Genomic DNA, 6000 nt, shown 5'->3' with positions numbered 1-6000 from the left:
ACTCGTAGAAAGAGCGAAGTTATTAAGTTAGATCTACGATCTATATAAGAGTAGCTATTCTACTAGGTATACTTATTACTAATAATAACTAACGCTTAAGCTTATATATTAAGATATAGAAATATATACTATAGACGGACTATAAGAGCACTTTCTAAGCCGGCCTTGCTTTATAAAATAATATTAGGTACTAGTAGTAAGCTAAATAATATAATATCTCTATATTTCTTATAGCTTAATTAACGACTTTTAAATCTCCCTAGATATCTTAGATATAGTTTCTATAGCAGTCCTCGTAAATATTAATATAGTAACTACGATATTATAAAATATAATTTCGATACTTAATATCGTATATCTCGTATTAGAACTATAGATTTCTACTCCTAAATAGACGCTAAAACCTACCGAGGTAGTCGTACTCGTAGTTTTCTTAAAGCTTAGTATATATAAGACGAACGCGACGATTGCGTTTAGCTCGAGGAAGGATTACTTTAGCGTCGCAGTCGACGACCTCTTCTACCTACTCGATTATTCGGCTTTCGTCTACTATAGTATAATAATAGTTCTTCTATCGTACGCTATAGACGTAGTAGAACTTAGTCTTATAGTAGTATCTAGTAGAAATATAGTTAGCCGAGACGTATTAAGCGAGAATAGTTAGTAGAATCCTCTTAGTATTTATTAAAAGTAATATATAATTTTTTTTTTTTTTTTTTTTTTTTATATCTTATACCGATATGGTTCCCTTTCGGGCCTATGCGGGGAGTTGCTATATATTCGCTAGAGACAAAAACTATAGCTAGGGCCCGGGTAAAAAACTCTCCTACCTCTATTATCTATCTTCTATACTAGGAAACTATTCGAACTATAAGCTACTTCTTCTATAGTCTAGGTAGCTTTAGTTATCGATATCGTACTCCCTTCTCCTTTCTAGTCGGCCTCTCCTCTTTACTATTTCCTATACTAGCGAGAAGTATAGTAGGATATCCTATTCTAAGAACTATACTATTACTATATATAGTCCCTTCTCTATTATAAGTATTTCGTAGTAGTCTTACGTGCCTACTACTCTCGTTATCTTATCGTAGTTATATTCGAAGCGTAGGCAGAATAGTACGATATACTTCGGCGTCTACTATATAAAGCTATATACGTACGTAGAGGACTCGTAGCCTAGTACCTTATAGTAGTAGAAGTAGTCGTTTAGTCCGATATACTCTATTCGTAGGAGTGTCGCGATCGTATTTTCTGCCTTACCGAGCTATATATAGAGTCTATCTAAGTAGAGGTAGAATTCTACTTACGTCGTAGTAGCGAGGTACTATTATATCGTATTATACGCTACCTACGTCTCGCGTTAATATATCTTCTATTATATACTCTATAGTTCGAGTACTACTACTCGAGAGGTAGTATCTTACTCGCCTTCCCGATAATACTAGCTAATCCGCTAAAGTTCTTACTTCTACTATATATAGCTATTATATCGCGCGTTATATTATATTCGAGTCTATTCCGCTATCTACTATTATACTTAGTCGATAATTATACTCGTCGTAGCCGTTACTATCTTCTTGCTATATTCTCGTATAGTCTATTCGAGGAAGATATCTAGTAGCTCCGTCCCTATTTCGTACTCTAGTTCTATAGTCGCTATAGTCTAGTATACTTCTACGATCGCCCGGAGGTATTAATTCTAGGCTACTTAAAGAGAATAGATACTCTTATTCTAGCTAATCCGGAGGTCTACTCGGTTATACTAGATAGAGCTTCTATATACTATTATTAGCCGGACGACTATAGTATATATCTATTACGCTTTCGAGAACGCCGCGCCCTACGTACTATACGCGAGTCGGGTTACTACTACTATTTATACTATCGCTCTCTCTATCGTCTTTCGGATATATAGTCTCTATTTTAGTTTAGAGTTAAGATAGACTCCTAGGATCTTTATTATTAGCTATAGGTTGCTCTAGAAGCCCGGAATACGGATTATAGCTTATATATTAAACTACCTCGGCTTCGGATAGAGGTATATAAGTTAATACTTATCGGGCGCGAACGTAGCTCTATATCTATAGGCCTACTACGCGCAGATCTCGTATGCTCTCTCTAGCTTATAGTAGTTTTCCTCTATAGATCGGCTAAAAGTAAGGATATTCGTATCGTCTACGAACTCTACTACGCTAGTATATTAATTATTAAGTTCCGGGAGGAGTATAGACGCGAAGTATAGGAATAGAATTAGTAAGAGAGTAGAGCCTTATAGAATACTAGTAGATATTACCTATATTATACTTCGATGCCTATAAAGACCGATTATACGCCTCTACGCGGCTATAGGTAGAAACAGGCGGTCGAGCTCGCAACTCGACTATACTAGCAGAGTATATAGTATAGTAGAGCGGAGTAGTAGAGTACGAAATCCGGTATAGTTTCGCTAAGACTACTCCGAATAGAGGACTACTACCGAAACGGTTTTAAAAACTATCCGACGACGACCTACCTATATTAGAAATAGGTCCGCTTAATCGTAAGCGTACGAAAGAGCCGCAGAACTCCTAGGCGTCGATAGGATACCTCTAGTATATAGGAGGAATCCTTAGCTAAGAGTATTTAGAGCTAAAAGGATAATAAGTTACCTAATATATAGTCTCTAGATCCGAACTACCTACCTCTAGAAGGCTTTAAGGAGACTCGGAGAGCGTACGCGTTATTAAGGCTAGAAGTAGATACGTTATATACTTAGAAGAGCCGAGGTAAAAGAGCTAGAAGGGAGGCGTTAGTTAGTAGGTAATAGAGCTCGGAGTAACGCTACGAAGCCTATAGAGGCCTATTAATTACTTAAGTACGAGTAGGAGAGTTTTGCCTAGAGTATAGCCTTATAAAGAAGGATACCTAGTCTAGTAGTTACCTAGAAGAGCTCGGAAACTTAGAAAGGCCTATATAGAGAAGTAGGTAAAGGAGATATAGAGAGGCGAGCTAAAGAGAAGACTTAAAGTAAGAAGGAGGAGGTATAAAGTATAAGAAGATAAGGAGGAAGCGATATATTAGTTAGTAGGTAGAAACGTAAGAGCACTACTATCTAGCTAGGAGTAGACGCTCGAGCAAGTCTACGAGATATAGCTAGCTATAGCTAAAGAGATATAGTATAGTAACGCGAAGAGAGTTATTCTCCTAGAGCGTAGTAGATAATAGTAGCGACTAAGATACTATCTACCTAGCCCGAGAGGACGGACGCGTATATCGGTTTTAGAAGAGAGGCGACCGCTTTTTAGTTCGCTAAAGCCCGAGAGAGTATAACTAAAGCTTAAGGAGCAAATAGTATATAGAGCGTAGGATAGAGACTTTTAGCTAGAGTCTCTCTCTCGAAGTAATAAAGGCCTAAGTAGTATCTCTAAGCGGGAAAGCGTAGGCAGACTTTGTCTACCTGCCTTATATAAGTTTATAGGAACAAATATAATTATATACTACCTAGTACTAAAATAAGCTAAAGAGAAGGAAGGAGTATACTATAATTAAAGCTTTAAAGTAAAGTAGAAAGAGTAGAGAGGAGCATAAAACAAAGTAGCTAAAACTATAAGGAAAACGTCCTAGTCTAGGTAGAAGGCAGGATAATAAGCTAAATAAGAGGCCTAGAAACCTCTTAGGAAGTACTCTAGAGAGAAAGGAGGATATACTTCTATATACTAGTATATACCTCTAGTACTACTAGGTTAACTACTTATTCTAAGAGATTAGGTACCTTGTCTATAGAGCCTATTTGTAGGTCCTATAGCAGAATTAGGTAACAACTAGTAGAACTATAGAAACAGAGATATTTATCTAAAGTCTAGCTCTCCTAGATACCTTATAACTAACTCTAAAGGCAGAGTATCTAACAAAAGCAACTCTTATTCTATACTTAAGGCTACCTATAACAGAAGAGCTAGTTTAGAGTACTACTACTTAATATAATTTCTATAAATATAGGTTATATAACTTAGATACTAAGTAAGGCAGAAAGTTTAGAGTAGGATCTTAATATTAGAGAGGGCTCCTACTATAGACTAGTAAGAAAGAGTTAGATATAAGATTAATATAGATACTAGCGTAGGGACTAAGACTATATATATAGGCTTAAGTCCCTAAGCTAGTAGGTAAGAGGATTAGGCTCCTAAGTACTAATAATATAAGAAACAACTAAGGAGAACTATATTATAAAGGAACTAAACTATTAAGATAATATAAATTGTCCTAAGGAGAACTAGGAACTATAGAAGCGGCAGGCTATATAGAGCTTACTATAAAATATAAGGATATAAGGAGGTTTTTCTACTAGAGTACTAGTATAAGGGCTTTTCTACCTACGAAATATATAGAGCGTACTGCTTACTCTATTTAAAAGAGGTAGACTAGCGTATAAGAATTATCTATTATACTTCGATATTCTCCGAGTATAAGATACGTAGTATAGTCGCTTAGGAATAAGCGGACGTACTATATAACCTAGGCGGAGATTCCTACGATTCGGAGATTATAGATTAGCCTATTATAGGATACGTTATCGAACGCGCTCGAGATATCGAGACTAAATAATATCGCTACGAGCTTAGAGTCCGCTATCTAGATAGTCTATACCTATTCTACGAGTAGCTCGAGTACTATTATTATCGACCGCTTCTACTACGTATCTATCTAGGTATCTAGTAGGAGGCTATAGGTTTCGGTTAGTATAGTAACTCGCTATACGACGATACTTTCGAGGACCTTTCTAAGTATATTTAGTAGTACGATAGGTTAGTATACTTTAGACGTATCGTACGTCGGCTTCTCTAGCTTCTATAGGATAATAGTATTTATATATCGGAATAGTATTAAGTAATATGCTCTATAGAGGCATTCCTAGAATAGCGCTATAAGTAGCTAGGCTAGAATGCCTCTATATTTATAGAGAAATCGATTCGGGATACTATCTAGGCTAGGCGCTTTATTAGGTAGGAGGCGTTTTAATACTATAACTATATTGCTCGGTGTTACTTCCTGCGATATATAGAGCTCTAGTAGGTATATATAGCTAGTAATATCGCTTAGGTTAGTAGAAAGAGGAGGCAGGAAGAAGTAGTCTATAAGTGTACTTACTTTCGCCTTATTTAACGTATACTAGCTTCTATTATAGTCGATAATCGTCGAGAATTAGAGTAGTACGGGCGGAGTATACGCCGATATCCGAGCCTACTTAGCTAGCTGCTATATAGTCTCGGGCTCTACTATTAGTCTTGCTATAGTTTCGCGCTATAGTATCTTCGTATCCTTTCTAATTTATTTCTTCTTCGCGTTCTTCGCTCTCTAGTAGTTCTATAGGTCGTCCTCGTCTTTACTTACGTTCTACTATCGTCTCGCTCTCCTAGCTTTAGCTACTCTATCGCTATACTCTTACGTCTATTCTGCCTTAATCTACTACTACGGCCTACCTAGAGAGACTATTATCTAGATAGTATTATTAATTATCTTCTAGAGTATTCTAACCTTTTCGTCGATCTAGTCGTTCGTCTCTCTTTCCTAGAGATAAATATCGACTAGTACGAGTCGTTCTATTAGGTCGTACCGAACGGCGATCTAGTCTACTTTCTTCTATAATCGCTATACTACCGGCTCCTATCGTATAGTCGCTATAGTAAGAATAGAGGTAATAATTAGGATATAGTCTAAGTCCGAGTTAAGCTCCTTATATACTTAATATTATATAATTCTCTATATAATCTACTCTATAGCGAATATAAGGTCTAGCGTACTCTCGCTCTATCGACTCTACTACGTTATAGTTCTAGGCAGAAGGGTAAGCTAGAGTTATACCTATTCTATAATATCGATAAGTATATCGGCGAGAGTATACTAGGTAAGGACTATATTTCCTCCCTAGTATAGATAGTAGAGGTTAAAGTCTCCTACTAAGAGATATTCGCCTAGTTCTACTAGAGCTACTAGGAGCAGATCTAGGACCTCTCGGCTTTA

This window comes from Cercospora beticola, chromosome 2 (genome assembly GCF_033473495.1).
Source record: "Cercospora beticola chromosome 2, complete sequence".
In the NCBI taxonomy this organism is placed as follows: domain Eukaryota; kingdom Fungi; phylum Ascomycota; class Dothideomycetes; order Mycosphaerellales; family Mycosphaerellaceae; genus Cercospora; species Cercospora beticola.
Note: the sequence above shows the minus strand (reverse complement) of the source record.